The following is a 12,746-nucleotide window of genomic DNA, read 5'->3' as shown; positions in this document are numbered from 1 at the left end:
ACCAGGCTGCTCAAGGAAGCCCTACCATTATTTAATGCTTCGATCTTAAATATGATCAATCTATTTTTGTTAGTTGGCTATGTACCACAGGCTTTTAAGGTGGCAGTAATTAAACCATTACTTAAAAAGCCATCGCTTGACCCAGCTATCTTAGCTAATTATAGGCCAATCTCCAACCTTCCTTTTCTCTCAAAAATTCTTGAAAGGGTAGTTGTAAAACAGCTAACTGATCATCTGCAGAGGAATGGTCTATTTGAAGAGTTTCAGTCAGGTTTTAGAATTCATCATAGTACAGAAACAGCATTAGTGAAGGTTACAAATGATCTTCTTATGGCCTCGGACAGTGGACTCATCTCTGTGCTTGTTCTGTTAGACCTCGGTGCTGCTTTTGATACTGTTGACCATAAAATTTTATTACAGAGATTAGAGCATGCCATAGGTATTAAAGGCACTGCGCTGCGGTGGTTTGAATCATATTTGTCTAATAGATTACAATTTGTTCATGTACATGGGGAATCTTCTTCACAGACTAGGGTTAATTATGGAGTTCCACAAGGTTCTGTGCTAGGACCAATTTTATTCACTTTATACATGCTTCCCTTAGGTAGTATTATTAGACGGTATTGCTTAAATTTTCATTGTTACGCAGATGATGCCCAGCTTTATCTATCCATGAAGCCAGAGGACACACACCAATTAGCTAAACTGCAGGATTGTCTTACAGACATAAAGACATGGATGACCTCTAATTTCCTGCTTTTAAACTCAGATAAAACTGAAGTTATTGTACTTGGCCCCACAAATCTTAGAAACATGGTGTCTAACCAGATCCTTACTCTGGATGGCATTGCCCTGGCCTCTAGTAATACTGTGAGAAATCTTGGAGTCATTTTTGATCAGGATATGTCATTCAAAGCGCATATTAAACAAATATGTAGGACTGCTTTTTTGCATTTATGCAATATCTCTAAAATCAGAAAGGTCTTGTCTCAGAGTGATGCTGAAAAACTAATTCATGCATTTATTTCCTCTAGGCTGGACTATTGTAATTCATTATTATCAGGTTGTCCTAAAAGTTCCCTAAAAAGCCTTCAGTTAATTCAAAATGCTGCAGCTAGAGTACTGACGGGGACTAGAAGGAGAGAGCATATCTCACCCATATTGGCCTCTCTTCATTGGCTTCCTGTTAATTCTAGAATAGAATTTAAAATTATTCTTCTTACTTATAAGGTTTTGAATAATCAGGTCCCATCTTATCTTAGGGACCTCGTAGTACCATATCACCCCAATACAGCGCTTCGCTCTCAGACTGCAGGCTTACTTGTAGTTCCTAGGGTTTGTAAGAGTAGAATGGGAGGCAGAGCCTTCAGCTTTCAGGCTCCTCTCCTGTGGAACCAGCTCCCAATTCAGATCAGGGAGACAGACACCCTCTCTACTTTTAAGATTAGGCTTAAAACTTTCCTTTTTGCTAAAGCTTATAGTTAGGGCTGGATCGGGTGACCCTGAACCATCCCTTAGTTATGCTGCTATAGATGTAGACTGCTGGGGGGTTCCCATGATGCACTGTTTCTTTCTCTTTTTGCTCTGTATGCACCACTCTGCATTTAATCATTAGTGATCGATCTCTGCTCCCCTCCACAGCTTTTTCCTGGTTCTCTCCCTCAGCCCCAACCAGTCCCAGCAGAAGACTGCCCCTCCCTGAGCCTGGTTCTGCTGGAGGTTTCTTCCTGTTAAAAGGGAGTTTTTCCTTCCCACTGTAGCCAAGTGCTTGCTCACAGGGGGTCGTTTTGACCGTTGGGGTTTTACATAATTATTGTATGGCCTTGCCTTACAATATAAAGCACCTTGGGGTAACTGTTTGTTGTGATTTGGCGCTATATAAAAATAAATTGATTGATTGATTGATTGATTGATAATTACCTTAGATTTCATATTTAAATTTGTCCATTGAACATTAAAAGTTGGATGAAAAACAAATCAAACGGTTTTCGTGTGTTTTAAGGCTGTTCAAGTTCAGTGACGACGTATTAACGGTCATTAAAACCGAATCAACATTTTGTGCATGAAAGTCAGTAAACACACAAACTCCCACATTTGAGATTTAACAATAAGTTATCAAAGCAAGTTACTTTGGTTTAAAAAAAAAAAAAAATGACATTAACACGTTTGTTGCTGTCAGAAACGCGTCTTTATTTACAGACCAGTCACGTCAAAATAAAACGGAGCAAAGTGTGACTGAAGGCGTGATAGGTGCTGTAATTAATTAATCTAAATGAACACTTTATTTTGACAGCCACAATTTTAATAGTTAATATTGACAGCCTGCAGTTATTACTTATTTACGAGCTATTTAGGAAGCTAATGATTAGCTTAACTTTGTCTCTTCGTCTTTTGTAAAGAATAAATGAAAATATATGCTATTTTACTCATGTAGGGGTGGTGACCAAGTGGTTAATGCACTTGGTTTCAGTGCGGAAGGTTCCTGGTTCGAATCCCACCCCTACCACATTTCTCCATGTAATGTGGAGTTGCACCAGGAAGGGCATCCGGCGTAAAACTTGTGCCAATTCAACATGCAGATCCACGTTGGATTTGCTGTGGTGACCCCGAGTACAAAACAAAGGAGCAGCCGAAGGGACTTACTTTTATATGTTATTTTACTCATAATTAGCTTTGCATGCTAACAATGCTAAAAGTTACCAAACTGAATAAAAGGTTTTGTGTTCATTATTTACAAAAAGTAACAAATGTTTAGAAGTATGTACACCATGCAGGTTTAAATGAACTAGATATTGTATTGAATGAATGAAGTTGAATAGAGTTGTGCCATAATGTGTTTTAAGGGTTTTATCATGATGTCAAATGAATGAACATGTGTATGCCTATGCTTTGATAGGTGTTCAATTGATTTATGATGGTTTTGAAATGATACAATATTATACGGTTTGATTAATGATTGAAATATGTGCTTATGATGAATTGTATTGAACATGTTGAACTGCTGACAGGTTTGTTGACTCTCAAATCAGTAAAGTGTTTTGGTTTAAGGTTTTCATAAATAACATATGCTTACGTAGGGTGTAACATGTTGGTTTAAAACATGTCAGACATTGACCATTTTTAATAACCGATTTCAATTACTTCTCAGGCCTGGTATTTTTCCAGCCTGAGCAGGACTTCTGGCTTTTGGATCCGGATATATGCAGCGGAGGCGGCAGGTTGCCATGTAACCCCTATGGAAGGACGCGTTGTGAATATGTAGTGACGTGGAGATGTCTGTCTGGAGTTTATACTTGACATGGACATGTCCTGTCTGGCAATCAGCCTGTGAGCAGGACTTATGTCCCTTCTGTCTTTTATTTAACACAATTATTACAGAGTTTGAGTGGGAGAAAGCAGGGAAGTGCAGCAGTAGCCGGTGTTTTTTTTTTTTTTTTCGCATCCGCGCGAGAACGAATCGTCCGTGAAGATAATTTTATTAATTACATAGATGTATAATAAAACAAATGGTGACTGGTTTATTACACAATTATGACAGAGTGTGAGGGGGAGAAGGCGAGGAAGTGCAGCAGCCAGTGTGTTTTGTTCACAGGCATGCGTGCGCGAACAAATCGTCAGTGAAGATAATTTTATTTAGATGTATTTTATAACTTAACTAGAAACACTCAGAGAGTGCAAACCTCTGCCAAGGCCATGGGGTCACTGACGCCATAACATCTGTAATCATTGAACCTAAAAAAGTCTAACAATGATGTTTGCTCAGTAGTAAAAAAAGTTTCATCTGCTGTGACTGGATAGCATGTATCCTTAGCGCTTGGCATCACAGTTTTTTGCAACTTGCACCTTTCCCAGAAGCTACTGTCATCTGAGCACTGATATTGATATTGCATGTGCTTATAGACAAAAACAAATAAGAGACAAAATTCAATTTATTATTCAACTAAACTGCAAATATATGAATTTTTTTAACATTTTTGAAACACTTCTCTAAAGAAATAACAGTAAATTCTGAAATAGAACTATTTTTTAAGTGTTGCATGTGCTACATAATTAAGTGCACCTTCTATATATTCAGTGAAGTGCACCGAAGCAGAATATATGCGACAGTAAGGTACTGATGTCAGCCTCTGGGTTTTCTGGATCCTAGGCGTGATTCATCAACACCCGGGAGTGGGTTTTGCACCTTGTGTACTTTGTTCAGTGATGTGCATTGAACCAGAACTTAACCACTGCTGAGTATACTGCTGACTCATCACTTTGCTTTTGCTAAGTGAACTAATCTGGATAGTGATATTCATTGCCACTAAAATATAATAATGCCAAATGATAGTCCTTCATCTAATAAATTCATTGTGCTCCCCAGCCCTGTTTAGTTTGTCATGAGGGATTTCCTCTTTGCAGTGTGTTGTATTTGACATCGTTTACTAACAAGGCCATAGGGTCACTGACCCTAAAGAGATTCCCTCCTTGGCACAGTGATCTATTCAACAATTCAGTGTTACAACCAAAACTATGATACATACACTTTTCTTTCCTTTATATTTGACATCCTTGACCATGAAAACATACCACCAGAACTTGGAATCACTTTTATGTCTTTATTAGTTCAAACGTTATTGTATAAAAACGATTTTTCGGTAATGGCGATTTTCTTCTGGATCTAGCTCCATAACATTTGAAGCTACACCTTACTGAATCAGTACAGATTCAGCTACAATTTGGTGTTAGTTGTGCATCTCTAGCTTCATTTGTCAACTCACACTGACACATTTTCTATTTTCCCTATATTTTTGCATATTCTGGATCACCAGATCCGGAATCCGGATCCGATCATCACCAAACTTTGTTGTTTGATAGAACATTTGAATATGTTACACCCTAATTTTTTTCAGGCCTTTCTGCCTTGTTTTTGTGGAGTTAGAAACTAGAATGTCAAAATTCCCCCATCCCGCAATGGTGAAGAATCCTTTAAAACATTCCTTGATGCAGATCGTGATCCAGATCACCACTAAAATTTAATCACTTGTTCCTCTTGTCATTTCTAACCACTCCACAAAATTTCATCAAAATCTGTTCAAAACTTTTTGAGTTATCCTGCTGACAAACAGACAGACAAACAAACGAACAAACTCGACCGAAAACATAACCTCCTTGGCAGAGGTAAAAAAACGGGACAGATGCTAACAGGTTTGCATGTCTATGGCATTTTCAATGTTAAAGTTAGCATTAAGCTGTTCGCATCTCAGCACAGTTTGTGTGCATTTGTTTTCTGTATAATAAATAATTAATGGCTTAACATTTGTTGTCATAAAAGAGTCAAATCTATTACGAATTATAATTATTTTTTTATTTATATATCCATCCATCCATCCATCCATTTTCTTCCGCTTTATCCAGAGTCGGGTCGCAGGGGCAGCAGCTCAAGCAAAGCCGCCAAGACCTCCCGATCCACACACACCTCCCCCAGCTCTTCCAGGGGAACCCCAAGGCGTTCCCAAGCCAGCTGAGAGACGTAGTCCCTCCAGCGTGTCCTAGGTCTTCCCCGGGGCATCCTCCCAATGGGACGTGCCCGGAACACCTCTCCACCGAGGCGTCCAGGGGGCATCCGGAAAAGATGCCCAAGCCACCTCAACTGACTCCTTTCGACGTGGAGGAGCAGCGGCTCCACTCCGAGCTCCTCCCGAGTGACCGAGCTCCTCACCCTATCTCTAAAGGAGCGCCCAGCCACCCTGCAGAGGAAACTCATCTCGGCCGCTTGTACTCGCGATCTCGTTCTTTCGGTCATGAGCCAAATCTCATGACCATAGGTGAGGATCGGAACGTAGATCGATCGGTAAATTGAGAGGTTTGCTCCCCTACTCAGCTCTCTCTTCACCACGACGGTCCGATACAGCGACCGCATCACTGCAGATGCTGCACCAATCTGTCTATCGATCTCACGCTCCATCCGTCCCTCACTCGTGAACAAGACCCCGAGATACTTAAACTCCTCCACTTGAGGCAAGGACACTCCACTGACCTGAAGAGGGCAAAGCACCTTTTTCCGGTCGAGAACCATGGCCTCGGATTTGGAGGTGCTGATTTTCATCCCGGACGCTTCACACTCGGCTGCAAACCGCCCCAGTGCACGCTGAAGGTCCGGATTTGACGAAGCCAACAGAACCACATCGTCCGCAAACAGCAGAGACGATTCTGTGGTTCCCAAAACCAGACCCCCTCTACTCCCTGGCTGCGCCTAGAAATTGTGTCTATAAAAATAATGAACAGAACCGGTGACAAAGGCCAGCCCTGGCAGAGGCCAACGTGCACTGGAAACGGGTTTGACTTACTACCGCCTATGTCAACCAAGCTCCTGCTGCAGTCGTACAGGGACTGGATAGCCCTTAGCAAAGGACCCCGGACCCCGTACTCCCAGAGCACTCCCCACAGGGTGCCCCAAGGGACACGGTCGAATGCCTTCTCCAGATCCACAAAACACATGTGGACTGGTTGGGCGAATTCCCATGAACCCTCGAGCACCAGATGGAACATGTAGAGCTGGTCCAGTGTGCCACAACCAGGACGAAAACCACACTGCTCCTCTTGAATCTGAGGTTCGACCATCGGTCGAATTCCCCTCTCCAGTAGTCTGGAATAGACCTTACCGGGGAAGCTGAGGAGTGTGATCCCCCTATAGTTGGAACACACCCTCCGATCCCCCTTCTTAAACAAAGGGACCACCACCCCAGTCTGCCAATCCAGAGGCACTGTCCCCAATCGGCACGCGATGTTACAGAGACGTGTCAGCCAAGACAGTCCCACAACATCCAGAGACTTAAGGTACTCAGGACGGATTTCATCCACCCCAGGAGCCTTGCCACCAAGGAGCTTTCTAACCACCTCGGTGACTTCGGCCTGGGTAATGGATGAGTCCGCCTCTGAGTCCCCAGTCTCTGCTTCCTCTTCGGAAGACGTGATGATAGGATTGAGGAGATCCTCGAAGTACTCCTTCCACCGCCCGACAACATCCCCAGTCAGGGTCAACAGCTCCCCACCCACACCGTAAACAGTGCTGGTGCAGAGCTGCTTCCGTCTCCTGAGGCGTTGGACGGTTTGCCAGAATCTCTTCAAGGCCGACCGATAGTCCTCCTCCATAGCCTCCCCGAACTCCTCCCTGACCCGAGTTTTTGCCTCTGCAACCGCACGGGCTGCAGCACGCTTGGCCTGCCGGTACCTGTCAGCTGCCTCTGGGGTCCCACCTACCAACAAAGATAAGTAGGACTCCTTCAGCTTGACAGCATCCCTTACTTCTGGTGTCCACCACCGGGTTCGGGGATTGCCACCGTGACAGGCACCAGAGACCTTGCGACCACAGCTACGAGCAGCCGCATCGACAGTGGAGGTGGAGAACATGGTCCACTCAGACTCCATGTCTCCAACCTCCCCCGGGATCTGGGAGAAGCTCTCCCAGAGATGGGAGTTGAAGACCTCGCTGACAGAGGGTTCCGCCAGTCGTTCCCAGCAGACCCTCACGATACGTTTGGGCCTGCCAGGTCTGACCGGCTTCCTCCCCTCCCAGCGGATCCAACTCACCACCAGGTGGTGATCGGTCGACGGCTCTGCCCCTCTCTTCACTCGAGTGTCCAAGACACTCAAGGTGGCCGGCTCAAGGTGTCCTGGTGCCACATGCACTTATGGACACCCTTGTGCTTGAACATGGTGTTCGTGATGGACAAACTGTGACTAGCACAGAAGTCCAACAACTGAACACCACTCGGGTTCAGATCGGGGAGGCCGTGCTTCCTGATCACCCCCCTCCAGGTCTCACTGTTGCCACCCACGTGGGCGTTGAAATCCCCCAGGAGAACAATGGAGTCCCCAGTCAGAGCGCTATCTAGTACCCCTCCCAGGGACTCCAGGAAGGTCAGGTACTCTGCACTGCTGCTCGGCCTGTAGGCTGAGACAACGGTGAAAGACCTGTCCCCGACCCGAAGGCGTAGGGACGCAACCCTCTCGTTCACCGGAGTGAACTCCAACACATGGCGACTGAGCTGGGGAGCAATAAGCAATGCGACCCCAGCTCTCCGCCTCTCCCCGTGGGCATTGCCAGAAAAATGAAGTATCCAGCCCCTGCACACAACAGTGGTGTCCTGCTGATTATACTACAACACTCACTTTGGGAAAAAGTCATTTTAAAAAATTTTGGAGAATTTTTGATTGTTTAAATTTTCAATAGCATCAAAGTCATAAGATGTGGTGTCACCAAATTCACTGCACACAACAGTGGTGTGCTGCTGATTATACTACAACACTCACTTTGGGAAAATTCATTTAATTCATTTAAAAGTCATTTAAACTTGCTTTTTTCCAAACTTAGTCCTGTAGTATAATCAGCAGGATACCACTGTTGTGTGCACTGAATTTTGTACACCTTATGACTTTGATGCTAATGAAAATTTAAACAATAAAAATATTCTCCAAAAAAAATTTTTTTTAAATGACTTTTTCCCCAAAGTGAGTGTTGTAGTATAATCAGCAGGACACCACTGTTGTGTGCAGTAAATTTTGTGTCACTACACCTTATGACTTTGATGCTATTAAAAATAGAAATAATCAAAAATTCTCCAAAATTTTTTAAAATTACTTTTTTCCAAACTGAGTGCTGTAGTATAATCAACAGGACATGGCTGTTGTGTGCAGTGAATTTGGTGACACCACATCTTGTGACTTTGCTGCTTTTGAAAATTTAAACAATTGTCGTGGCTCGTCTTTAGTCTTCTCAGGATGTCGTCTTTTAGATAACACAAACTAATTGCAAGTGATATGCTAGAAAAGGACACAACACTTTAGAATAATTCAGCCTTAAGCAAGATAAAATGCACAGAGTTTTTAAGTTTATTTAAGCCTTCGACACAGAGCTTAGACAAACTGAGTCCTCTAGAGAGACTGAATATGACAACCGCGCTCGTCTATTTATTGGAGACCCGCGGGCATCGCTCCTCCTTCAACTTTTTTATTTATTTCATTCCCAAGACATGGTTTTCTATTGGAAGCGTCCTCTAGTGAACCCTAAGCAGGTGTTAGGCCATTATTTCAATGTGACAAACGCTCCCATTAAAACGTGAAGGATTTACAACTGATTTTTTTTAAAAGACCTTCAGCCACAGGTGCAGCTGGCCCGAGGCCCCCCCCGCACGTGGCCTCAGCCACACGTGCAGCTGGCCTGAGGCCCCTGCACGTGGCCTGCGGGAAAGCACCTAAAAGGCCTTGGAAAGCCCCTGACAGACTGAATGACTAATAGAGCCCTTTTTTGGGTTGAACACCTGCTAGTTCAACCAGAGGACATACAGTTCGGATCAGGACACTTGATAGTTCATCACAGTTCAAATATGGACCTAAAAATTCTTCTACAGTCCCTCCTCTGGGACTCGAAAGAGTCCCATTACTTCAACTATACTCTTGGGTTGTTTACTGACAAGACATCTTCATTTGTGCATTGCAATAATAAAAAAGAAAAACACATCACTCGACTTACTGATAACTCTGGTGCGGATATGAATATCAGTGATACTTCACACGGTAAATATATTGAAGTGCAGGTGAACCTACATACTAAGGCACAAGGTGAGCAATTAGCCGGATTATATCAACGCAAGGTGACATTCAAACATTGAGTTTTGGTGTAATTCAAGGCACTTAAAATGGCCACATAAAACAAGTTACAGCAACTTCTTAATCATGGCAAAGTAAAGGCATTACATTGACATTAGTGCAACCAATCATCTTCTGGCATCTATTGTCTCACTCAACCAGAGGCTCCAACCCATTATACTTGGTTCTACATGTTATTTTGTTAAAGAGTCACACATTTATTACTTAAATGCATCAAATAACCCCTACGTTACCACTATTTAGTCGACCAATCAAGAAACTATTCTAAGGTTAGCGCAGCTATGTCTAGTTAAATGATAAAACACAATAAATGGTTTCCCTTCATGTCCGTCCTTAAGTCATTTGCCTTAGTCAATCATATAATGGTTTTCATTATACGCCATTTCTCAACATTTTCCACTTTGTTTTTCTTCTTTTTCAGCTTGTTTTCTAATGCCCTTTTTTGGCCAGACGCCAAATTTAGGCGATGCATGTCTCTTGAGGCATGCTATAATTTAAGAAAAAGGGGTCCCTATGGTGCATCTTTACTACTAAATCTCCAAACATGCCGTGTAAGGGTCCCCTTTGTATAACTTTGCAATGTGATATCTATGTGTATGCATTTAGCTTTATCTGTGTTACGCAGATGATGGTAAGGACAGACATTTACCCAACCTTCGTTACTAACATATATCCTTCTTTGTTTTTATTTACACTCAGATATCTGAAACCAGTCCGCAATTCAAACTCAAGAACCAAGATCATAGTCCGTTTTCAGTGCCATTACGTCAGTCCGCGCTCCTCAGCATTTACTCAGCGTCTGAAGTTTTGGGAGAAGTTGGGGAATATGGGGAGGTTGGCCTTTCAGGGGTAGTGGGGGAAGGATCAGGAATTCTGGCTTTCAGACAGTCGTGCAGTTCTCTGATGGATCTTTCCAGCTCCTTGTGCTGCTTGGCCAGGTTGTACAGGGCCCCCAGAGAATTCTTGCCCACATTCAGGGTGGTGGTGGCCAGCCCTAGATGTTCCCTCTCCATATGCTCCATCATGCTGGCTAGCATGTCCATACTAGACTGAAGACCACACAATTGAGTATGGAGGCCCTCCTGAGCACAAGAGATGTTGGCATTGTCACGGTGTATCCTGAACAGGTATGCAGCTGTCTGACTTAGTTGTGGCATGATTTCCTCAAATAGCTCATGGGGAATGTGGTTTGTGAGGGGCAGGAGCTGCTCCAAGGTTTTTGGAACAGACTCTTGTGGAAGACGAAGCTCTCGAACCAAGATTGCCATGTCCAGTGGGGTGACCATGACCAGATTAAGGTTGTGCAGTCCAGGGGACAGGAAGTACAAGGGGGAAGGCATTTCGTGTGTGGGGGGAGTATTGTTGATGTCGCACAGGCAAGTGGTTGGGACACTCTGGGCATTTAGCAGCCTATACAAAGCTCCCCTCTGTCCTGGTGGGTGAGTTCGGCTAAGGTCCACCCCTGCTGATCCTCCTCCAGAGGCACTGGGCTGATCAGAATATCTCTCCTGCCTTGGGGGTGGAAAGCTGGGGACAGGTCCTAGCAGTGAATTGGGTCTAGGATGCACTCGGGCGGTTGCTGCATATGGCCGACCTTGGCTGCCTCCCCTGGAGGGTATCGTTGCCACTGGCACATGTGACTGTCTCCATGGCATCTGCGGAAGGGGTGTGTTCCTGAGTCCAAAGGGTCCTTCAGGTGATGGTGGAGTCCTTGGGCCGACTCTTGCTGCAGGCAGATTCTGTGAAGCCGTCATCGCCAGGTGCTGGAACGATGAAGATCCTTCTGTTGCCAACTGGTTTAGCTGCTGGATGGATGGCGGCTGTGGCGACCAATCATGTCTCGACCATCCCTCCTGTATATCCTCTTCTCCAAACAGTTCTGAGAGTCCAATCAGACTTGATAGAGGCAGATCAGGCATAGGTCCCTGATCAGGGGAGTCTGGTCTCTCAGCCATACTCCTGTGTCCTAGTAATATACATATACGTTCATTATTACAGCTCCATGTCATTCTTTCAGATATTGTCTATCCTATCCCTCATTTTTGTGGGTGCATGTGTGTGAATGTAAATGTGCGTGCATGTCTTCTTCCTCGTCTACAATATCACCAAGCACGATCCATCCCAGTCCTCCCTATCTGGGGTGTACGCCACAATATTAGGGAGCTGGGGGCTGTCGGGGAGGATAATTGGTATTTCATCCATTTCCATATATTCTGGTTCTCTGTCTGTTTCGTTTGTGCTTTCTTCTAGGGCTCGGATGGCTAACAGTGGGAGCTGTCCTACTGTGGATGAAATCAATTTATTGACCAGAAATTTTATCAAGGGAATACCACAACATATTACCAGCAAGACCGCCACCCCTGTTAGTGCCAAGATTACACCTATCTGGTATAACCAGTCTTTCCATGATATCCACCCTCTCCTCAGAGTCCCAAACAGTGAAAACAGTGGGCCAATATTCATTCCATTCCCTACAATGTATCCAGAATCGTCAGTTTCATTTCTCCCTCCTATGGAGTTACTTAACAGTTCCTGTTGCATCTCCTCAAGTGTGATTAAGAGCTCTGTCAAATTTCCGTCTTCCCCTGTACGCATGGGAATAGCTGTGCAACATTCGGTGGCTTTGATCATAATACAAACTCCTTGTTCATCAGCCATCATCATCTCGATAGCTAATCTATTTTGCATTGTCATTAGCGAGGTGGCGTGCAGTTGTTCGGTTAAGGCTCCTACTGCTGCCAATGTCCAGTTCAGGTATCTTTGCTGATTATACCACAAGTAATTAATCCACTGCACCTCCTGGAACCTAGAACGGATTTTTGGAGTAACCCCGAACAGAGCCAATGCCCATCCCCATTTATCCGCGTCTTCATCTGCTTTAACTCTGCTACTGTCTATGGCTTCTAATTGTCGGGGTATCCCTTCTGGTATCCCATTTCTTACTGTGATGTTGTAGTCTGTTTTAAACGTCATTATTCCTCTTTTCTTACGAAGTTTCTGTGGCATGGGTTGTATTGAATTTGGCATTTCAATTACTGTTATAGCTCCTGTGAGCATCACAGGAGCACAAAGGCCTTTCCAATTAGGGGACAGCG

The sequence above is a fragment of the Thalassophryne amazonica genome, chromosome 7, assembly GCF_902500255.1.
Source record: "Thalassophryne amazonica chromosome 7, fThaAma1.1, whole genome shotgun sequence".
NCBI classification, from domain to species: Eukaryota; Metazoa; Chordata; class Actinopteri; order Batrachoidiformes; family Batrachoididae; genus Thalassophryne; species Thalassophryne amazonica.
This window is presented reverse-complemented; position numbering follows the sequence as displayed.